Source organism: Protopterus annectens, chromosome 9.part0 (assembly GCF_019279795.1).
Source record: "Protopterus annectens isolate FY-2018-M chromosome 9.part0, PAN1.0, whole genome shotgun sequence".
Taxonomy (NCBI): Eukaryota; Metazoa; Chordata; order Ceratodontiformes; family Protopteridae; genus Protopterus; species Protopterus annectens.
In genome coordinates this window covers 700,626,027-700,651,840 of record NC_056743.1, presented here as the reverse complement: position 1 = coordinate 700,651,840, position 25,814 = coordinate 700,626,027, and the positions used below count along the sequence as shown (strand labels likewise).

Sequence of the window (25,814 nt, the reverse complement as noted above, 5' to 3'; positions counted from 1 at the left end):
GGCAAGTGTTTGAGGGCAGTATTACTCTGTTAGGTATGTCTGTGGCCTTTCCACTTGCTGTAGATGTCATGTGAGGTACATACCACATGGGGCATTGTGATGAGTAGATGGGAACACCGACCTATATTTCCCTAGATGACACACCTTTTGTGATGATGCGTACCACATAGACAGATTACATTACTACATTACTACTGTTGTCATTACTACTGTTGTCACTGTGATTATCAAAGGGGAGCCTACTGTCCACCTGTGTCCCATGTACCCTTCTGACACCATCAGTGTTAGGCAGGCTACCACCTATTTGGCAGTTACTGTGTAAGGTGTTTTGAATGGGGTATGGCACTGCGGTATCAACACTGGTGTTCAGTCCTGGACAACAGGCACCCGTTGCAGTACATATGACCCCGAGTCTCCCTTTTTCTTTTTTTTATTTATATATATATATATATATATATATATATGTATATGTGTGTGTCACATACATGTAAACATCCATTGCTGTAAATATAGCTGCACATGTAAGCACATATACTGCCCACCTTTCATGGTGGGGATGTCAATTATGCAACAGTTGTGAGACATACGGTTATGTAATACTATTGCTCAATGTTGTGCAGAATGCATTCTGCTGTCCTCAGGCCGTATAGCTGTTGCAGGCCTCTCTGCCTGTAGCTCAGTCCCACAGCATTTAACACCACATGACATATATTGGCACTGCTTGCTTTCTGCAATACCACACACTACAACCTACATATGTGCACACAGCAGCCTTCAAAAACATACTTATGTCCAGCCTTAACTAACAGTTGCAGTATGTCCCTTGCCCTATGCAAATGTACATATAGATACGGACTGCTGCCACGTATGGATGATTCACAGTATGTAGAGTACCCTTCAGAGACACCTTTCGGATGTCACCAAATACATATCTGTTACATAGATACCTTTACATATCTGTTACATACCTTACCTTTGCATTCCTCACCTCCGTCTGTTGTAGGTGCTGTTTTTTTATTGTTTATGTTTATATATATATATATATATATATATATATATATATATATATATATATATATATATATATATATATATATATTTAATTTTGTTTTTGTTTGTTTTGGTTTTGTTTCCTATGTGTGTTGCTGTTTGCTTTCAGCATCTGTCTCCTTCTGCTTGTTTGTCTATCTGTCTCTCTCACTCATGCTTTTTTTCTCCCAGTTGTTGCAATGATATTATTGCATGTGTGGACAGCAGATACAGGTTGCTTTTCTAGGTATCTGCACATGTGCATGTGATGGCCTCTGCACCAATTGGTGGCCACCATTTAGTAATTGCATGCAGCCTGCTGTGTGGTAATTGCAGTTCTCACTGTGATTTCAGGACACTGCTATAAAATGATAGGTTAGGTAGGCGTAGGCCTTTCAGTTTTGCAAGGTGGGGACCATGCTTGTTTACTGTAGACACTGTTATGTCAGTCAGAAGGTTGGTATATGTCTCATATCTGAAGCTGGGTTGTAGCCAGTGAAATGCATGTTGTACTGAAACCTGACTGTTGCTTCTTCCAGTATACTCTTCTCAGTGTGTAAGTTTACTCACACCTCCTAATGCTAACACTAGATACATGGGAGTATGTGCTTTCTTTTGGAATTGGGGAATTAACTGGCATACAACAGTAGTTATTGTAATGTATTGCTATGGCTTTCCTATTTTCCCTTTACATTCACTCCTTGTAATGCATATTATATTTTTTTATTGCAATGTATTCCTATGGCTTTCCTATTTTCCCTTTACACTCAATCATTGTAATGCATGTTGTATTTCTTTATTGCAATGTATTCCTATGGCTTTCCTATTTTCCCTTTACATTCACTCCTTGTAATGCATGTTATATTTCTTTATTGCAATGTATTCCTATGGCTCTCCTATTTTCCCTTTACATTCACTCCTTGTAATGCATGTTATATTTCTTTCAGCACCAAGTTTATTTTATGTCTGCTGTGGCTTAGTGGTACATCATGCAGACTGGTGAGTCCAAGGTGTGGGGTTTGAGACTGACAAGGGTAGTTTATTTTGCTGCTGAGCAGTACAAGGGCCTTGTCATACAGAGTGACTAAGGCACTTTTAAGCAGTTGTAGGTGGGTTTGCGTGACACTTAGCAATGCTAATCTGCGCTTAGCTTATTGTATTTTAGCAATACTAAGCTAAGCTTGGCTTAGCTTATCATATCTTAGCAATGCTAAGCTAAGCGCACACATGCGCACACCGGTGCAAACCCGCTTACTACTGTTTACAAGTGCTCACTCCCGCTAACCCCCGCACTTATTTCTTTGACAGAAAAGTAAATGGGGAGATAGGAATGTGGTGATAAAGGATGCACAAAGAGGGGAGACAGTAGAGAAACCAGCTTGGGATGTATATGATGGGTGTGGAGAAGGTCCATAGCTGCCCATTTCTTTACCAGCAACAGCTGTGCATAGGCTATACATTGGGTGGGATATTTGAAACCTTCCACCCCCTGAGAGAGGGGTGAGGACAACCAAGTATGTTGTACTACCAATTATGAATATCAGGCACATGCCCTGTTTGTGAACTGCTATACTGTCATTAGTACATTACTCACTTCTGAACAGTTTGTGGTTTGTTTGTGTTGACATTAACACAGTCTGCTCAGGACAACTGGACATATTTCTGCACTGTGTATGCCTACCTACACCCTTGGTTGTGCCTGACTACAGGGGTATATAGTACCTTTGGGTAGGGGTGCAGAACTGCAGAGTGCATTATTTATTATCATGTGATGTATCTTGCTGAACATGCAGAGTTGCTGTGTACCTGTAAGTCTATAAAGGCTAATAATCTGTCTGAGTAGCTCCCACCTGTGGACATATCCAGATGGTAGACAGAGGTTAGCCTAGTATTCATTGACTGTGTACCACACCAGTCTTTTCAGCACCTGAACAATGGCATTGTCACAGGTGGTTGCTAGCAGTACATGGTTACATCCTTTGATATTTCTGTGTTGTACTCCTACATAAGGGCATGCTTGTGGAATTCATTCTACAGCTATTTGCAGAGTGTGTAACAGCAGACAGGCTGATATGCCTGTGTGTTTGACACTTCCAGGCCTCAGATACTCTCAGGTATATATTTGAACAGCCTCAGGGAAAGGTACATATCAGTGGGATACACCTGTGATATATTTCAGATATTTTGCAGTTGAGACTTTGGGGTATTCAGAACATATGTATTACTACACCATTTCTAATGTGCAAGCAGTGTCTACTCTCACATATTGACATTTATCATTAAGTGGGATGCCCCACCTTTCTGCGTACTGTTAGTACATTTCACAGGAAGTCAGAGGGGCACAGCTAACATTTGTTTGCAAATCAGGGACATCCCTGTAAATCAGTCACAGTTGGGAGATGTGGCCTCTGACCTATTCAAATATGCCAGTGTTTATCCTGCTCTGATACTGTCTGGGGTTTGTAAGGTGCTACTGTAACATTATTCCCTACTAGCATGGCTGCTTCTCTTATCACACTCATGTAATGCAATTCCACAACAATTGCTGGTAAAGATCCACAGAACAAGCTTTGTGTTATGGCCTTCCCATTTTCCCTTTACATTCCCTCATTGTAATGCATTTCTTTCAGCATCAAGTTCTTGTATATCTGCTGTGGCTTAGTGGTACTTCATGTAGTCTGGTGAGTCCAAGGTCTGGGGTTCGAGACTGGCAGGGGTATTTTATTTTTCTGCTGAGCAGTTCAAGGGCCCTGTCATACAGAGTGACTAAGGCACTTTTAAGCAGTTGTAAGCGGGTTTGCGTGACACTTAGCGATGCTTAGCTAAGCACACACAAGCTCTCACTCGCACACCCCCGCTTACTACTGCTTAAAAGTGCTTACTCCTGCTAACCCCCGCACTAATTGCTTTGAAAGAAAAGAAAATGGGGAGATAGGAAAGTGGTGAAAGTGGTGAAAAAAGGGGGCACAAAGAGGGAAAGACAGTAGTGAAACCAGCTGGGATGTGCAGGAAGGGTGTAGGGAAGGCCCATAGCTGCCCATTTCTTTACCAGCAACAGCTGTGCATATGTTCATAATTTGGTGTGAAATTTGCAACCTTCCACCCCTGAGAGAGGGGTGAGGACAACAGAGTATGTTGTAGTGCCAATTATAATTATTAGTTTACATGTCTGGCGGACGTGTGTGCGAAATGGGCAGCTATGCATGGGGCATAATTTTTTTGTGGGAACAGATTGCCCTTTTTATTTTTTTTTTTCAGGTGAGAGTGGAATGTAAGGTAGGGGATGTACGTATATTTGGGGAGGTAGGTTGGGGAGGTAAACAGACGAGACAATCAAGACGCATACAGAGGCGGTATTTGACACATGGGGTGGGTGAACACAATTGATGGGGAAGGTTGTTTGGAAATCGCAAGCCCATGAGCCCACAGATGGTAACAGTGGAACTGAAATCCCCACCCATGGGCAGTCACCACTGCACCTTCACAGCCCTGAGGGTGGCTGTGCTGGGGGCTGAGTAGGACGGGCAGGCTCACCTGAGAGATGCGCCACTCTTGCCTCGAGCTGGCGTAGGGGATCAGCGACTGAATGCTGGATCTCCCTATGCACCACAGCCCAGACCCTTCGAAGGGTGACAGGTGGCCCTTCTCCGCCCACACTTGCACAGGGGGGATGAGCCCAATCCCCTGCAGCGCTTCCACCCGAAGGTGGCACAGGACCAATGGAGGAGGGGAGCCCGGGCTGGGTACCAGAGCCGCTGGTGCCAGGTGCACTCTCCAACTGAGGAGGGACAGGTGGGTCCGCTGGGACTGACCTTCCCATATGTTCTGTGATTAGGTGTATTTAATTACAACATAAACAGCATTCCAGATTAGTTTTAACAGCATGCAGTAATATTCCCATTAACCCAACATACCAAGGTTCCAACAGTTGAACAGCAAGCATAACACATGCATATATTGAACAACAGTGGATATTCCAACAGCATGCAGGGATGTTTGGTAGCAACAGGCCACCACGAACGTGGTGTTTGAATAGGGCACATGCATCAACATCAATGCAAATATTTATAAAACAGGACATATGTCCCAACAAATATTTAAGGTTACACATACCCACTGAGGTGTGGAATTGCATGGTTTATGCACATATGGTAGGGTGTAGAAAAAACCTCGGTTAACATCTTATAATGACCTTTTAGTCTACACTACATTCCCAGTGACTTAAAGTGTATATCCCCTACCTGTATTATTACACTTGCCACCATACATTAGGTTGTGTCATGGGTTTGGCTAGTTCAATATATGCTTGACCTATATCTGACATACTAACTGTCCAGGATGCAGATGTTACTGCTACATATTTCTTGTTTGCATTTATATTTCTTTATCTACATGTCCCTACATGTCTGGGATGTTTTCACATGACATTTTCACTTTGATTTGTACAAAATCCTGCATTTCTTGACACACACTCACATTTCTGGTGAATAATTACATGCTATATGTGTGCCAGGTTTACTTATTCATGCCAGCCAGTAACTGACTATTGTGTACTGTATATGTTTCACAGCTACTAGCACTTCCATCACCCACTTTATATGGGACTGCATAACTCTGGGTTGCCAGCACATTTTCAAACAGTACTGTTTGTATAATGCAAGAGTACAACAACATTTCAGACTCTGTGACACAGACACACTCTCTGGGTTTTAGACCTTTATTAATGACATTGCACACTCTTCCACAGGCTCACTCCTTTATTTGTTTTAACGGTGTTTATGGCAGACATGTTCAAGACATATTATACCTTTTATTAATAGGTTAGAACAATCTTTTTTCAGGCTCACTCACTTATGTTATATGACAGTGCTTGCAGGGATATTATTCCAGACATATATTACCTTTCTTAATGGGTTACTACACTCTCTCTTTCTGCCTCTCTGACGTTTTATCTGACAGTACATGCAGAGGACTTATTCAGGCAATTCTATGGCTGTTTTATTGGACTACAACACTTTCTTTCATGCTCTCTCCCATATTTTATATAATAATACATGCAGAATAATCACTGACCTGCCTGGTGGCGCAGCCTATCAGCTGCTGATTCGCAGCACGGTCACCTGCAGCTGTAAAGTAAATGAAGGGATATTGAGACATACCTATCCATTATACATACTCCATTATCAATTCTTACATACTGCATTCCATGGCTACATACTCAGTTGTGGGGCATTCTGCTTCCCATGGGCCTCCTGTAGCCACTGGTTCAGGCGGTCCTGCTTTCATCTCTTCAGGTCTGCATGGTGGTGACGGACCTGCTCACCAGTCCGAGGAATGCCTGTGGCACTGGTGAGGTCACGAGCTAACCGGTTCCAAGCCTCTGCTTTGTACTCTGTCCCTTGGAACTGGTCCTGCAGGAGTCTTGTCTCGTGACTGTGGACAAGGAGCCAAACCATGTATCTGGACTCCCTGATGCCCCAACGTTGTGCTCTGAAGTGTGAACCCTCTCCTGCACCTGCCATTCTGACTGCAAATGTGAGCTACAATCAGTTATGGTGAGTATTCCTGCCTATAGGGCTTAAATATGCCACATTTCCCGCACTTTTTTGTGATTGTCTATTTTGTAAAATTCTCGGCTGACTGCAGACCTACTTAGTAATGGTTAAACTACCATTCATAAGTTTATGAATGTAAATAGTGGCTGCTTCCCCTATGTTGTCCCGGCTTAGTGGTTCTGTACTTTGATGCAAAGGGTCCTGGGTTCGAACCTTGTCATTCTTTTATTTTAATACTGTCTAGACAGGCTAGGGGGTGTGGCTGGATTTAAGCAACTTAGCTCTACGTTGCTCCACGGTGCCCTGGTTGGCGTGGCGTGCACGTCCGCACAAACACATTGCGCTGGGTAAAGCGCTTTTAAACTTTGGGCAACTCTATTGCACTGGGTAAAGCGCTATTAAACTATGGGCAACTCTGTTTAGCTGGATAAAGCGCTATTAAACTATGGGCACCTCTGTTTAGCTGGGTAAAGCACTATTAAACTATAGGCACCTCTGTTTAGCTGGGTAAAGCACTGCTTAACAGCAGGCTATTGTATATCTGGATCCTTTAAAAATGTATATCTTGTTCACTGATGCATTGGCCATTTCACTGCTTTTAATAATATTTTAATCATATATGTCTGGTATTTCAAATACTGATTTAAAACATTAATAAGAAAGGGAGTGGTGGGACTCGAACCGCGAATGCCTCCTTTTTGTGCATACGCTCTACCAGTACGCTATTGCTATTTGGATTAATTTGCATAAATAGTTCTTATATGCTCTTCAATGTCACAATTGCTAACTGTGGTTAAGCAATGGGCACACCCACGCAAACAAGAGCAAATACGGGCAGCTATATCATGGATTAAAAAAAATTAATTTTTTTACGTTTTATAACTGTGATGGGGGTTTACAGTGTCAGGGAGTGTGGTGTTGGGTGCAGGTTCATTTGAGCGAACTCGCTCTTGTCTGACATTATGCTTTTTAAAATCTTGCAGGGGCGTGGACTTTCCAACTGCTCAGCAGTCGGACACTCCCCCTGCTTTCCTACTCGGTCCATGTAAGAGTTACTGATGAGACAGCGTGCCCTCATGAATATTCATGGCACGCTGACATCATACCATTCAACTGCAGCCTCCGAGTAAGACATATTAAGTCTTACACGGAGGTTTTGTGAATCCAGGGGTGAATTCTAAATAAGTGCAATGTTGTATAATTAAAAATGATAAAATTTGAACCCTGCCTTGATCTTTTACTCTGAGGTACACCTCTGCATTAAATATTTTGAAAAATAAGCTTAATATTTATTCAACAACCCTTTGATTGCTTAACACATCCATTTAACCTGCATGTCGTGGAGTGTATATAGCACATGTAATAAATTAAAAGTGCAGCATGTGTGGCAGCAGTACACATATGCAACAGTGCACAGATCTGCAGTAGTAGTACAACTGCAGCAGTGGTATACATGTGCATTAGTAATATACTGAAAGCAGTGGTACACGTGTGAAGCAGTACTGAAGCAGTGATGCACTTGTGCATTAGTAATATACCGGAAACAGTGGTACACATGAGGCAGTAATATATCTGAAGCAGTGGTGCACTTGTGCAGCAGTAGTACAACTGCAGCAGTGGTACACATGTGCATTAGTAATATACCTAAAACACTGGTACATATGTGCAGTAGTACTGTACCTGAAGCAGTAATACACATATGCAGTGGTAATATACCTGAAGAAACAGTTTGCATGTATAGCAGTAATATACCTGACACAGTGGTGCACATGTTCAGCAGTAACATACTTGAAGCAGTGGTACATATGTGCAGCAGTAATATGCCTGCGTCAGTGTTACATGTGTGCAGCAGGACTACACATGTAGCAAAGGTATACATGTGCAGTAATGGTACACATCTGTGACAGTAGTAACATCTTTGGCAGTATAAGAACATGCAGCAAAGTAACAGCAGCACCAAAGAGGTAGTTATGGTGTCAGTATCCATTACAGCACAGCAGTAACAGACCATCATGGTATAACATATTCAGATCCAGCACAGCAGCTACAGTACCACTGATAGTATAACATAACCACCTGCAACACAGTAGTGACAGTGTCACTGATGGCCTTAGCCACTGTAGCAATTCAGTAACAGCAAGACAAATAAAGGTGCAGTGCCATTGTTAGTACAGCCTGCAACAACTGTATTCCATTTCCTATTGTATTTGTATATTTCTCACTGTATTGTTAGCAGAAAACATCAACACTAAAATTAAACTCATTATCAGCAAAACATTACTAGCAGCAACCACAGTAGTAGACTTGATATAAAGCAGTTAGTATCAGTAAGTAAACAATATAGTTACTCAGTGCACTTCTCTAGGAAAATAACCTGATTCCATACAAAGGGTCAGCAAGCAATAATCACTTTTATTATAAATGTGCTGCACATCATTAACATTAAAAATAGCTGAAATATGGACTTCTGCCATAACACAATGTCATTAAAAATCTTTATTTCGACGAAGCCTTACTGCAAACATACACTAATAAAGATATTTAAAAATGAAAAAATATATATTTGTTTTTTGAAATGCACTTTTCAGTTCAAGCTATGTAGAAGATCTTTGTCACAGCTGGTTATGACCACACAGACTGTTCTAGAACAAGGAGGTAAGCTTAGTAACACTTCTCAAGCTTTGCACCCTTACGAACTATCAATGAATTGGATGTTACAGTTTCTTTACTATCTTTTTATATGTTTAACAGACATTGACATCCAATAAAGTGAGACTGTTTGAACCCTAAAGCTGTTTCCATCTAATTCTGTAAGGATACGCATCGCCTTTTAAGAATAGCAGAAGGTTGTTTGAGTGCTTAACTGGAGAACAATAATCCTTACAAAGAGGATGGCAAAACAACCTATTGAAAGTTCTTTTACACTACACACAACCACTTGAAGTGGTAAGGATGTTTCATTTCCCATGTGTACTTCCTTACATAGATAAAAGAAATATTCACAAAAAAAACTTCATGTGGTGTCCTTAAGTTTTTGCTCAGTTTACATTGAGTTGGAAGGTGATTTTTTTCAAATGTGGAATTCTGTAATTTGGCTACATTATTGGGAATATGTGACTGGATAAAGGGGATATAATACAAAATGCTTTTCACATACCTACCTAAAAAACATATCAATGTCTAAGATAACACACTTGTATCAACACTCCACTTGGCTGCCATACTAGTAGAGTTCTCCCTTTGTCTGTTTGCAATACGCAAAATATCTAATTGAATTAGCTGTCAGTTTTTGCATAGGTACTTAAAGAGCAGTAACAGTGCAGCAAGTCCCAGCCACACTAGCAGTTTGTCTGTTTATGGTCATATGTGGCCCTGGGTTGTGCCCATCCAGTAAAGAAATATATAAACAAGTAAATATGATAATCATCTGAATGATTAAGGCATCCTTTCTGATTAAGGCATCCTTTCTGATATGACCAAGGAACAAGCAGCAAATAAGTTGTCACCACAACAATACTCTATGCATCTGGAGTGAATGAGATCCTATGTGGTTCATGCAGATTGTTGTTCAAATACAGTGCATCCTACGTAAGGAGAACAGCAAGACAGCTGCACTTTAGAATGTATGAACATATGCATGCTGTTGAAATAAAGTTAAAAAGCAATGCCCTTTATAAACATTCCAGTGTATGTGACAAAGGAAAACCTCTTCTAAGTAATGCAGTTAATGATAACAAAAACAGGCAACCTTGAGTCCAGGAAGCAAGCTTATAAACAGAAATAAGCCAAGAACCAAAACGTCTCCTTTTAACGTGTAAATTTAATATCACATAAAACAAGCGTTTTCGCCGTGACTCCTGTCACAGCTTCATCAGAAAGAAACAATTAAGACAGCTAAAAAAACGCCTATTTAAATAATAAAACAAGAAGTGAACAAATAATTACATTTCCTGCAGAAGCTCAGGGGATCTTTTAAATGTGGCTTTTGTAACATGTATAAATTCATGAGAACAGCAACTCATTCACAGTAAAGAAGAAAAAGTTTCTAATTCATCACAAGATTACTTGTGAAACAAAATCAGTTGTTTACATCGCCCTATGTAATTGTTGTCCATCTTTTTACATAGGGAAAACTAATCGTAAATTGAAAGAGAGGGTATATCAACATTCATATGCTATAAAAAAATCCCTGTCAGAAAATGCCTTAGCTAAACATGTGAATACCAACCCAGGCCATAATTTTAGCTTTATGGGTATTGACCAGGTCGTTCCATCAATTCGGGGAGGTCCATTTTCAATAATTCTTGAAAATGTAGAACTGTTATGGCAGTTAAATCTGGATGCTTTTAGACCACCTGGTCTTAACGAGAATTGCAATATATCAACTGTATTAAAATTAAAGAGTTATTATAGGTGACTTTATTCCCTTTCTGTGTTAATATTTTCAAAGGGTGCATACAGATCTATGTATTTTTTAATACAGATTAAGACTGATGTAAATATGTTTATTTTAAACACACTAGTTATGTACATTTGTAAATTAAGCTTCTTTTTATTTTTATTTTTATATTCACCTTTTAGGGTGTTGTTTAGATTCACATATAATTTTTATTTTTTTACTACTATGCCACGAAGTGAGGTGATGATTTGTTAGGTTTATATCAAACCTGTATAATGAGCTTCTGCAGGAAATGTAATTATTTGTTCACTTCCTGTTTTATTATTTAAATAGGCGTTTTTTAGCTGTCTTAATTGTTTCTTTCTGATGAAGCTGTGACAGGAGTCACGGCGAAAACGCTTGTTTTATGTGATATTAAATTTACGCGTTAAAAGGAGAAGTTTTGGTTCTTGGCTTATTTCTGTTTATAAGCTTGCTTCCTGGACTCAAGGTTGCCTGTTTTTGTTATTTTTTTACAGTTTACTCGTTCTTCATACCAGTTAATGCAGTTAATGAAGTTAAAAATTCTGAGTACAGATGAGCATCGAGAATTATTTGGTTTGGAAAGAATACAGCTGGCAACTTAAATTAAATGCTTGTACTTTCTCTAGGTTAAATGATATGGAAACTTTTATGGCTTATCAAAAAAAAAAAAAAGCTCAAACAGTAATCACATGATTAGAAGGACTTCTATTTATGTGCACTGTGAACTGTTTCATTTCAGTCTAATGAAGTCTTTATTGTGGGATAAAAATGTTAACTACTGGATGAATCCGGGAATAAATTAATTTCTTCTGTAAGTAAACTCTTTTATTATGCCTTAACATTATCCCCTACATAACCCTTGTGTAACTTGCTGGATAGCAAACTGGCTCAAATGAAACACAAGGAGTGAAGGTGGGCAGCGCTGCCTCCTCCAAAAGGCCTATCACTGGTGAATTTCTCCAAGGTTCAGTCCATGGGCACTTCTCTTTGGCATTTACTTTTCAGACATCAAAGCTAATGTTAAGGGATAGTGGCTGACCAGGTCTGCAGATGACTGCAGACTTGGTTCCATCATAATCTCCCCCAAGAATACATGATCCTACAGGAGGGTCTGTCCCAAACAAATAATTTTTGCCAAAGACATGGACTGAGAGTAAATGTCAAGAAATGTCTAATCACATCTTTTGGCAAACATGACTCCCTTTGTAACTACCGCATTGACAAGTCTCCCTGAAAACTGACCCATATTTAGAAATCTGAAAACCTATGTTGACAATGAATTGTCCTTTGATCGACACATATTCACTAGTGCAAAGAAGTCTTTTTTTTTTTTTTTTTTTTTTTCCTTGCACAGCTTATATCAAAGAATACAGTGCCCAGATCTAGGGATGTAATTGTTCCTTTGTACTTGGCTCTTGTTAGGCCAGCTATTGATTATAATGACCATTCAGTAAGTACTCATCCAAACACTTGTCACATCAGGGATGACCAAAGTGCTTCCTCAGTAAACAAAAACTCAAGCCTCACTTAAAAAATAAATCAAGGACATATATTGTCAAAAGAATGCAGACTACCTCAAAACCTTGTCTCTCTTCTTACTGTCATGCAGGCTGATGAGATGCAACCTTTGCCTCATGAATAGAGCCTCAACAGAACCTGTTCTGTCAGACCTACTAAACATTCAGAAGTTCAGTGGCATCAAAAACACATACTCAAGGGACTACAGTCTCTTTTGCAAGATTAACAGAACATGCTGGAGGAGATAGGTATGTATTACAGACTATATAACTTCTATAGAACTGGCTTCCCTTCCACATAAAGCAGAGTATGTCTCCTACCCTATTTAAATCTAACTTGGCTCAATAGATGGGTAATCACAAATTCACCCCTGGTTTAGCATCAATGTCCCTCTTGGATATGGGAAAAGTAAGTACCCAACATATGCTTTTGCAATCTATCCTTAGAGATGCCTTTATGCCAATATTTTTATATAATGAGTATTATTATTATGTTCAGTAAGTAAATGACAATTTAGGCAAGATAGAGTCAGCTCATCTACTACTGTAAATGTTTGAAAAGCAGAGGACCTGGCTTCTGCCATTGTTTTCATGATTGTTATTATAGTTATTTCATCTTTGTGGCTGAAGTGCAAATCATCAAAGGTTATATGGCCCCATCAGGTGACTGAGCTAAAAGTTATGCAAAATTAACCTCATGGATCAGTTGTGCTTTTCAAGCCATTGACTGGCTAATGGGATGATGCGTCTCGCTAAATGATACAATATACTGCATCCATCCCTGCCAACAGGGCACCTGGAGTATTCAAAGTATCCTAAAGGCCTAGTCTGAATAAATGTAGGACAACCTGTTCCATTCTGATGTTTCACCCATTTCAGAGACTATTTATGACTTTTCTATGACCCACTTGCCATCACACTGCCAGATGACCAAGAAGGGTAATGGCTGATATCAAAACAACGATCTTCTCTGTATTTATTTATTTATCTATTTGTTAGAATTATGGGCCTGCTTTCTAGCTACTCTTGTAACTGGGAAAAAGTCTCATTCCTGTAATTCCAAAGTCGTAAAGTCGAGATTGACTGTGCATATATCTTTTCATGCAATCAGATTAACATTTGTCTCTTGACAGTTAACATGTTTCATTTGTAATGTAACTTAAAACCTTAAGATGGGTTCTACATAATATATGAAGATATCAAATAGAATAGCCATAGTCTTCCAAGCCATTCTAATTGTTCTGGTTAACCTGCAATGCACCTGCACTTCCTTGCTCTGCTACAACCAACTTTGACTGCTCTGACCACAAAACCTTTACCACTTTCTCAGCAAGTAAATCCTATGTACCAACAGCCCTATCTGTGAAATACAATTTTCTAAAGTCTAACTTGAAACATTTGCTTTCAAGCTAATACCCAAGCTTCCTTCTAGCATTTTTATAAACACAAGTCACTTTGGAAAACTTAAACAAAATACTGACATCCAGCAAATCAGCAAACATGCTGTCCCCATTACTTTTCACCCTCTCCTTAAAAAAGAAACGGGTTAAGTTATAATTATATGTTGAGCTATGTACATAGAGTAAATATGGACTAATTTCCACCAAGAACAAAAAGGTTATATGCATTTTATTTGTAGGAATTATCAGTATTTCATGTGCAAGCACATAGTACTGATAGAGACTCTACATATCCTGGAAGCTTTTAGCTTTAAGTAGTCCTTCGCCTAACCAAAACCCTAAGAATATCCTATTTTATGTAATTTAAATAACATGCATGGTCCATCAAAAGTGAATTGCTTAGAGCTGCTATCCATTCTATTAGAGATTTTGGATTCAGACACAAATTTCTAAGGTTTTGTATGTTTATTTTGATGATGCACTGACCTTTAGCAAAGTATTAGTGTATTACTGGGAAATCTACTAACTAAACATAGAGTTGTTCATCAGGTTCTGTATAGTAGGTATCAGGTGCAGAATATGCTTTTCATTTTTTACTTCTCTGTATGGTTGCCCCCATTCATGTATGAAGTGAAAAAGGCAAATCTGATTTTCCATCCTATCTATAACCCTTCACGTGAGAGTACCATCGAAGTTATAATCTGGCGGTAATTGTATTGTAATTTTGATGTAGATGTTAAACCATTAAGAATTGTAGTGAAAGCTTCACAAAACACCAGGTTTATTAAATAGTGCTAATGGAAAATGATTTTCATTCTTTGCTAACTTGAGCTGCTTCTAGCCAAATAAAAATGTAGTTTCTTGGCTAAACATATTCTAGCACAGCTAACAGGAAAATAAGGCAGCAAGTGAGGAAATTTCTAGGTGCCCTGTATTACTGCTTATTTCAATTTTTCTGCTTCATTTAAATATTATATATGACCACCAGATGGGACAAGCAGTAGTGTGGTCATAACACAACAAAATATGTGAAAAGAAAGTGATGTGTGTGTTGTATGTCTGGTTATAAATCTTGGCCCTAACGTCTGTAAACAAACAGTTTGACAACCTGATGATGCTATTCCTCACCACTGAAAACAATGCAGTAACTGTTTATACTGCTGAAAACTTTGCTTAAACAAAATTGCACAATGCAAACAAGAAATGAAAGCCACACAGTGGGAGTTTTTGGTGGAACCTGAAACTGTGACTCAGATGAGTAACAGCATCGTTTGGTGTTTTCAAGCCTCTATCAATTATTTCTTCCCAACCAGCAAGAAGGTACCTGGAAGAAAAGTGCACATGGGTTAGTTCTAGCCATGCTGACAGCTTCATCATAGTGCAAAGCATACTTATGCAAACAAGGGTACAGTAGCAACTACTGTTTCAATGTAAGTTCTAAGACAAAGACCACTAAGATCACCAAGTCTGCCCATTTTCCTGCTTATTACACATATTGCAGACTCTAGTAAATTAATCATCTAATTCCTCTTACATTCTGCATTAAATTATCATATATCTGCTTCATGCATAACTGTTTTTGACCCAACAACTTTCTTGATGTTTTTTCATAAATCTACTATCCTTTGTGTGAAAATGATTCTTTTTAACTGTGACATCTACTATCTTTTCTCAAACTGTTTCATTAGTTCTTACACATGTTCTTTTGAAACATTCTACCAACTTGTTCTCTGGGGAATTATTTTCACCATTTTAGTGCTTTCATGGTCAGAAGACTCATTTCAAATAATATACCAACTTCAAATTCAAATACTATAAGCAAGCATTGAAAAATCGGAATAAAAACCTACAAATTATAAGAATAAAAACAATAAAAATTAATAAGATATAGTATAAAACAAATGTGTTAAATTGCAAAAACTATTATATAAGCAACATGAAAATGTATTGTGTGTGTTTAAGCCATAGAATGGAGCAAATACAACCCTTAGGTTGTTATAAGGCACACATTCTTTCTCTTGCTCTGACCCTCTTATATTTATATATTTATATATATATATATATATATATATATATATATATATATATATATATATATATATATATATATATATATATATACACACACACACACACACAGACACATTCCTTTTCTATGATTTATATATATAAATCTGTGGGTACATTTCAAAATGCTGAAAGTTCAGAATGTTGCCACTCAGAACTGCAGTATCAACATGTTGACAGTATTGTGTATGTTTAAGCCATAAAATAGAACAAACAGTATGCTTAAGTTGTTATAAGATACAATAATTCTGTCTCCTGATGCATATATACATATTTTATTTTTTGTTAACTGGGAAAGTCCGACTTAGAACAAAGCCAATTTTCAGTAGAGGCCTAGGGAGAAACTCTCTAGACACATGTCTTTGTAATGTGGGAGAAAACTGGAGCACCCAGAGAAAACCCACATGAACGCAGGGAGGACATGCAGACTCTGCACAGAAGGCACCCCACTGAGAATCGAACTGGAGAATCTCTTGCTATGAGGCGACAACACTACTGCTGTACCACTGCACCATCCAATACATATTTCCTCTCTGTGCTAATAAATATGTTCACATATGGATACAGTTCAAAGTGCTGACAGTTCAGAATGTAGACAGAGGTAAATGGGCTGATGTGAGGTACGGGATAGTGTTTGCACAAGTGTTGGTAGGTTAGAGTAACAGTTAGGTAAGAGAATAACTTTTGTTTGGTCTATGTTTTGGTATATGCTTCTGGGTCTGAGCATTTCTTGATTAGCAGTAATGTTATGGAAGGCTGGCTGTACCACCCCCTTCACTACCTTACCCTAACACTACCCCTTTCCCTAACTCTAACTGTACATATTATGTTCTAAAACCCTTTCCATAACAGTACTGGCACCCAAGACAAAACACAGAACACACACAACACCAAACATGCGAAACAGTAAATCAATCTCCTTACCCTAAGTCTTACCTGTGAACACTTGCACATACACATTAACCCCTATAACATTTTCAATTAAACATTTTCCTGCACATTCCTACTTATTATGCTCTATAAAAATAAGCATTGAGTCAGGTGTGTTTTTGATATTTTCAACAGGAAAAATATCAAACATTTTCCATGTGAGACACTGTCAGTCATCTGGGATGTCAAGAACACATTGTCAGCCATGTGATTTGGTTGACCATTCTATACAGTATTTTTTATAAAGGATATTCATATGTGGGTGTGTTTGTTCTTGTATGTGATTATTGAGGAGAACGTATATTCATACCTCTCAACCTCTTAGTCCAAGAAATCTAAACAAAACCTGGAAATACAAAGGCCCAAAAATAGGGACAGATTTTAAATGTTACTATTATAAACTTAGAAAGTTGCCAGAATAAAAGGGTGTGTATTAAAATGCATTTTCTAAAGGATATGAAGTGTGAAACTCAAATTTATGACATTATTTACTACTTTAATTCTTCAAATTATTGCAGTAATTTGCCAGAAAACCAAAATTTTTATTAGGAACAGACCAACATTTTGAGGCAAAAAATCTGTACATTCTGTGAAAATCTGGACAGTTAAGATGTATAAGTGTATTTCCTTTGTTTCAGTGTTTGCTGCTGCTGTTTTTTTTACTTGCCAAGTCATTCTTTCTTCAAATTTGTGGAAATGTGGTGGTTTAAGGATGTGGGGAGCTAGGAGTCCTGCCTACTTGCTAGAAATACTGTGTGTGTGTATGTGTGCGCATTTTATTTATTTATTTATTTATTTAGAGAGATATATATATATATATATATATATATATATATATAGGCAATATTTATGTATTCGGTGATCGCGGTAGTCAAGATTATGTGCTGGTGATGTTTGTTTTTCAGTATTATGAGATTCGGTGTTTTCTTTTTTTTAAGGTATACTTGTATGTAAAACTATCTCCTTCTCCCCTTATTACATTTGGCGTAGTCTTTGAATAATTTTATGACCCTCCCCCAATCTCTCTCTTTCTCCTGAATATGTTTATTCTACATGAGGTATCACTTTCTACAGAGAGATGAGTTTCCATTTGCTACTTGGTTTGATTTTTCTCTGCATATCCTACTATGTCATAGATGTCCTTACTGCTTTTTCATATTGTTCATTGACATTTAAATGATGTGATCTGTCTACCAGTAGGCTCCATTCCCCTTTTGCTGTTTCTAGTCTTTCTTTACCCAAAGTCTACTTTTCAGTATGAGATTTCATGTCCTACTTGTATTCAGTGTAAACTGCTATATTTCTGTCCATTCCTGCAGGTTAGTAAAATCCTTCATTCATTTCACTTCCTCTATTGTACTTTTCAAACTGAAAAAAAAAAAATTTTTCTCACCGGTTAACAAAACTTTTCTGCAGTGTCATATAAAGGAATCAAGACTAATAAACCAAATACTCTGCTCTGAATAGGCCATGTTTATAGGTAGTCACTCATCTGATACTTCTCATACAGTCTGACTACTACAAGCTCACCTGACATGACACGATCTGCATTCTGGTTGTGTATTCAGATGTACTACCTTCCATTATAATCATCAGCTCTTTCCTCCAGAAGTGTTTGATTATTTTTTCCCTAACACTGCTATGTTAGTTGCTTGTCATCTACAAGTTGGGATCAAATCTAATGTCTTCTGATCCTAAATACTTTGAAAATCCCATAATTACTTGTTAAGATCATTCACTTTATTCTTTTAGTTTCCCAATAATCCCTGGGGAGAAACTAGATACTGTTGCCTTGCTCCTTTTTCACTTTGGAGAACACTTTCAGGATCATTTCCTATGAGAAAAGACTAGAAGAAACCTCCCAACTAGTGTGCTTCTGTTCACAAATGCTATACCCTATTTTATTTGATAACTACTGTCCAGATTTATTTAGTATTTCCCCTTTGTCTTTGTCCTTTTCAGTGCATAAACCTTCCATTTCATTAAGCCCCAGAATGCCTTTTCTTGCCTTTATTTGATCTCTAAAATTCCTTTCCTATTAAGATATGCTACCTGCTTCTTAATGATTTACACTGACTTTCCTTCATCTGGTCCTTTGTTATTTTGACTTTTTCTACTTCATTGTATCATTTTAAGCATTAAACAAGTATCTCTCTTGTTCATTCTATGATTCCTTATGCTTTCTAAATGCCAGGCATTTCCCTCTCCCTTTACTGATGCCTGCTTTAAAATCATCTAGCTTTTTCTTTACTTGTATTTGCCTGACTTAAAAACTTGTTTCTTCTCTGATAACAATTTTAAGGCTTCTCCATTATGTCGTATACTTCTAGTCTAATAGCTAAACATCAAAGCCATTCTTCCTGAAACTTAACACTCTTGCTTCTATCTACAGAAACTCTTTTCATAAGTTTATTTGGACCTTACTTTTTTACTTTTTCATGCTCATTTGTTCAGATATATCTCTTTGTCAAGCTCCAATTGAAAATGCAAGGTTTAAAAATGAGCCCTATTGAACAATTTCCAGTATTACCTGTCTGAGGTCACGTCAGTCGCCCTGCTAGACTGGTCCAGGGAAATAGTGTGGGAAGAAATGGCCAGGGAATTGTTATGGCTAGGCTTCTATAGGCCCTAGGGCTGATAGCCTAGTACCAACCTATGAGGCACCACCTCATGCAGTACATTAAGAGAACTCATAGCTGTAATTGCAAATGATATGGCCAGTTAACATCTGGCATATTTTGGTCCTCCAGAACCAATTACTTGGCTTTCTCTACCATTCTGAATAAACCTTCTGTTATTTTATTGCTCAGTTTCTCCCTTACAATGAAAGTTTGTGTAAATTTGTAAGTCACTTAATAGTCTCTGGGTGGCAATAGTGCCTTTCTTCTTTTCCATAATTTGTTTTAGTGTACTGTTACTATAGCAACTACACACCTTGAAACAGTGAGCTCTATACCACTCAGGATGACAAGTATCCTACAAAGCTGTAGAATATTCATTGGTAAAGTAGAACCTCCCAAAAACAAATTGTATCCACATGACCAGTGACTGCTCATATACTATCATAAGAGTTTATAAACTATATCCTTTTGCTAATATCAAAGCCAACAGCCAGACCACTGGTGAGAGCATAACACTGCAGTACCTATAATGCCCCTTACACAGCTGCTCCCAAGCCCATACTCCCAAACTGCGTACCATTTCTTTTATTTCTAAAATTTTCTATCACTGCAAACCCCATACCTTTGAGGCTGACCATTTATAATGTGCCAACACAAAATAAAAATGCTATAGTGCAGGCAAAGACACACTGAACACCTTAAATATTATTAAACCACTTGATCTTGAGTGCTTTTATCCATCAAATGACATGAACTTCATCAGATAAAAGTCAAAATTAAAAACATTTAAATAACAGACCATAAAATCCCATATGAGCACAATTAATGTCCCAATGCCAACCATCAACATACACAATTCATACTAAAAGATTTGTAAATTTACCTACATAAATTAAACAAAAATAACTTATTTCCAAAGCTTTAAAGCTTCAAAATACAAATAATATGAACAATAATCATTGAGACCAGGAAAACCATATGCATTTAGCCTCAATTGCCAAATATTTTTTTTTAAATGTAACGCCCAAGGACCACCCCTTATATCATTAATCACGTGATCAATAATTGTGTATTTAAAATGGTGCCCAGGGTTCCATGCGAGTTCAACTTTCTAATACTGTATTGGTGTTCATAAATACGTTCCTTAAATTTGCGTTAGTTTTTAGGGAAAAACTATTCACATACCTGGCATTTGGCTAAGTATGTCACTCCTTTTGAATTACAATCAAATTTCCTCTTAATATTAAATGTTTTGTCCCTAATCCATATTAATATATTTACAATAGGGGCAAGACCTGCATTTAAACATACCAGGACTCTTTAATCCAACTTTTGTGCGCTTCTCTAAAATGCACTTAATATTTGACCTTCCTCTAAAAATTAGCTTAGGTCCATCATCTATTTTTCCTCTATGTACGTCCTCCTCCAAAACAGACCAATTTTTCACTAAAATTTGTCTAAGGGAACCTGAATCTATGTTAAATTCAGTAATAAAACTTTTATACTATAACAAAAGGCAGATGAAACTGGGGAATCATGTAAAAAAAATTCCTTCTTTCCAATCCATCTCGGAAAGAATGACAGCTCATTTGAAAGTTCAATATCTTTCACTGCATTCAAAATAGGTCTAAAATAGCCTGATAACATTTTATTATACTTCCTTGATCAACTCGTGAACTAAATTTAAAGGGTAACCCCATTTATAGAACATACTCCTGAGTGTGTCACACTTGATCAAAAAGTCATCATCCAAAGAGATCATCTTTGTTGCATCTACTAGCTGGCCTTTCACTACAGATCACTTTTGGTGAAATGGATGTGAACTGGAAAAGTATTTGAATAGGTGCTTTTTCTAAAAATTCTAGCAATGTATCTACTATTAGGCCTATTATTTTACCAATAAGACATCAAGAAAGGAAATCGTATCTAAATCAAACTGGAACGTGAATTAACCATTAATTGTGTCAACACCTCCCTTCCCAAATAATAAAGACATCATCCAAGTAACACGTGTACTAGTATATCTGGCCATTACTCATTGGATTCTTCATTACAAATTCACTTTCCCAATAGGCCATAACTATGTTGGTGAAACTAGCACCACACAGAGACCCTATTGCCATGCCACTTTTTTGTAAAAAAAAAAGTCCCTTCAAAATAGATAAAATTATTGACGTTGCACAAAACACAAACCAGGAAAAAATACAAAGGATCCAAAGCAGTGTGACTAGGGTTAGCAAAAAAACCAAGATACAAGTCACAGGACACTTCTAAACTTTAATGAGAGTAAAGCGCTTTTCGTCTGCTTCATACGCAGACATCTACAGACAATACACAGAATGCAACACAATACCTTTATACTAATCAAAAACCTGATTAAACAATCAATTAAAACAATCGATCTATTAGGTACAGTTAAAATTTAAAGGCAAAGCATAGATTAAAATAACAAGTAATAGTCATTAGTACAAAGGTTAAAGCTTGACCCCACTAAGCTAACCTATTCATAACATGTATTAGTTTAAAATAGGCATAGTTCAGTATAAATACAACTAATTATGTTAAAATTACTATAAATATACATATAATATAATAAGTATATGTAATGTGATGAAATATAATGAAGTGTGATGAAATAAAATAAATGAGTAAGATAAGACAACGAAGAGCCTTAGTGTTCAAACTTTCTCTAATAGATAAAATTATTGCTAAGAATAACACTTGGTAATTCCTCACATAAATTAATGTCAGACAGTTCAGCCCTCTTCTGTAATAAACTCTGACACCCATTGAATACCTAATTCATGACGTATAACAGTACATAATTCCTTTACATTAGCTGTCAATAATACATCATTAGGATGGAAATCTAAATTAATACATTCCATGAAATTCAAAGAGTCCCTACATTATCTGGGATTCACTTTCCAGAAACATTTTAAGTTTATAATCAATAAATTTGGCAGAAGCATAGGTGATAGAATTCCTACCGTCAACTATAGGACATGGGGGGGGGGGGTTCATTCAAATCCTTATGGATTTTTGGAATTCCAAAAATAACAGGCATTAAAGGTGCACTCGTATCCAAAGTAATTATATAAACTCAGGTCACTACGTACATCAATAAACAAATCATTAAGATGCGACCTCACAAGTTGATATGCACCATTCACTTGGTTCAATGATAGAAGTTCATAATTATCAGAATCCAAAATCCTAAGTATTTTGTTTTTATAATCAAAATTGTCCATAAAACCTACTCACCCCATTTGTCCAGTTTCATCACTCTAACATTTTGGTCTTTCCAGAATTTAAGGGCACTATACTCAGATTTATTCAAGTTGAAAAATTTGAGTCACAGTTGCTTAACAATGCTTTTATATCCATCTCACAAACCTTCACGAATAAAGACTTTAAAGGGTTGGGTGGAGCGGTGGATTAAAAGTACTCACAATTCTAAATTCATCTTCAACCTCCATCCTATTGTCCATCAAAATTTTTAAATTCAACTTACATAAAAAGATTTTAAGGTCCAAATGGGTAGTAGGCAAATCCGCTCTGATGGAAGGAACAAAAGTTAAGCCTCTAGCCAAGGTTTCAACCAAATCGGGCTCAACTTGGAGGGTGGAATAATTATAAATATTAAAGTTGCCTTCACAATTAGTAACTAAAACAAAATTGTCCCAGCAGGAATCGAAGGACACCAATACTGAACCTGGGCCTTCTTCCATTATTTGTCAGTAACTGAACTTCCGGGAACATTGGTTGCATCAAAATCCGTCCCCTGAATTCCATTGGTTACTCCTCAAAGGAGTATAAAAATCATGGCCACTAGATTGTCTGTTCACTCCTGAACTGGAATTAGCTGAATGTATTAGACTTGTACCCCATTACTCTTCCTTTAAATCTCAACTAAAAACATCTATTCAGCAACTGGACCTGCCAATGCCCCATGTCAAATTAGTTCTCTGCTCAACCCTCATAGCCAGAATACAATACTAATCTCCCGTTACCTATCATCTGAGCCCTCATACCTTACCCCTTTTTTAATTTTTTTTATCCTTCCATCTATAAACCATACCTGCTAACTGCTACCTTTTCCATTTGCTACTGTACCCTTTTCCCTTCATGTAACTAGAACAGTGCTCTATTAAAAATAATTGTGCTAGATTGAATATATATTTTTACTCATTTTGCTTACTTTTCATTTACACAAAATTATTTTCCACTTGTTGGCTGTATCTGAATTTCAATGTAAAATTGTAACTTTAATAAAGTGTTTCTGGAGCATTTCCTCCCAGGCCTCGGCTGAAAATGGGCACATCCCCAGTTGGATTTTCCTGGTAAACAAATGTCAAATAATTAATAAATAAAACTGCTTTCTTCCAGGACATTGGTACTTCTCCACCTCTAATACTGTTAAACAAAACCTTCCAGATCTTTATCAATTTTTTTACCTCCTACCTTCCAAATTTCCACAGGAATGCCATCTGTTCCTAGGGACTTTCATCACATTACATCACAATTTTTATCTCCACTCCTCCTATCCTAACTGTTGGTAATTGAGCCTCATCTGCCCCTGAGTTTGACACATTTAATTTTTCCATTTGTATCTTTTCTTGATTTTCATATGTCTGCTTTATAGAGACTCTCAGAGAATTTCAAACATATTTCTTGTACCTCTACAGGATCTCTTGTTACTTTCCTTGTTTTTAGGCTCTAAGTTTGGTGGCAGCCCTTTCTACTTTCTGTTGCCTGAGTTGTTATGCTAAACATTTTTGTGCTCTAGGGTTATCAAAAAACAGTTGCTTAACAGCAATCTTTCTAAACATGTGCATATTATTCAGGTAATCCCTTATTTTCTGTCTAGCATTCTGCAGTTGATCCTCTTCTTGATCTGTGAGATTCTCACTGTTCTGCAATACTTTAACATTTGTCAGTCCCTCTAAATTCTTGTTACGTCTTAAAAATAGCTCTCTTTCTTTTATTTCCACACTATTTTTAAACTCCACCTGAATTTTATCCCACTTCATAGCTATATTTTCAGAATAAATTTCTTTCCTCTCTAACAGCTCCTGAATAAACTCCACTACCCTTTCCTTAAATTCTTCTCTCTTCAGCAGATAGGAGGGAAAGCGCCAATCACCCTGTGTTTTTATTTTAGCTATTATTGGCGCATAATCTGAAATAGTTATTGGCTGAGTACCAAGACCTTCAATTAAATGCATATGGCCTCATGAAATGTAAATTCTGTCTAGTCTAGACCAGTTTTTATATCATGGGGAATAATATGTAAATCCACTCCAAACTTGCATTATGGAATTCACATCTTCCATGCCAAATATTTTCATAAATTTCTTAAATCTACCCTCTTGTTATATTTTCCCTTCTAGGCCCCCAGGCACATCTTCACTGCTGCAAATCAAATTCCAGCCCCCACCTATAAGTAATATTCCTTGCTGAAAACTGATTATTTCAGAATTTTCTTGAGCTCCATTATAGCAGTTTTAGGTGGAGTGCAAATACATGCCAGTGTAATCCTCCTCTCTTACCAGTAGCCCCTTAGCACCACAGATCTGCCATTATTATCTTTTTTTTGTCTTCTGTCACCATTGGAGTACCTCTTGCAATTTATAGAAGTACTCTTCTTTCCCTTTGTCCCAGGTATTTCACTGAGTAACCATCCTGACAAGCTTTTCTTTATCAAATTTGCGTTCATTTCTTTCTAAGTGTTAGCTATTTGCACTCTACATTTTTAATAGTTCACTACTCTTTCTTTTTTGTATTTAGTGAGGAAATTTCCATTTAAAGACATTACAGAAAGCATCATTGTAGACTGCGCTGGTGGTGCTGCGGTAGCGTTGTCGCCTCACAGTAAGATGTTGTCCTGTTCGATTCTCAGCTAGAGCGTCTTCTATGTGGAGACATGCATGAATGGGTGTGCCTTCATTGAAGGTTGTGCATCAGGGCTGACAACTCGGCACATAAAAATCCACTGCCAATCATTAGCGGACCGGAGTTCCACTGTGGCGACCCCTAACCGGGAAAAGCCGAAAGACACAACAACAGAAAGCATCATTGTGTTATTATTCCCACCTTTTATATACAACACCTTTTTTTGTTAAATATCTAGTTCCAGCGTTTGTGTTACTTTACACTGGCAGGTTGAACTTTTCTACAATTGTTTCTTGTCATATCCATTTAAGCCTTTGTCACATCTTAGAAAACTTTTTGCTTTATTGAAAGCCCTCAAAAAATACCCCCCTAAAACA

General features: G+C 37.5%; 1 protein-coding gene across 1 annotated transcript in view; it reads right to left on the bottom strand.

The window, feature by feature from the left end:
• Nucleotides 1-11,207: 11,207 nt before the first annotated feature.
• The window catches only part of LOC122811463 (class II histocompatibility antigen, M beta 1 chain-like), a 66,066-nt gene continuing 51,459 nt past the window's right edge, over nt 11,208-25,814 (bottom strand). Inside the window, exon 6 of the mRNA XM_044083318.1 lies at nt 11,208-15,248. The gene's annotated coding sequence lies outside the window, so the exon portion shown is untranslated. The remainder of the gene's footprint in view (nt 15,249-25,814) is intronic.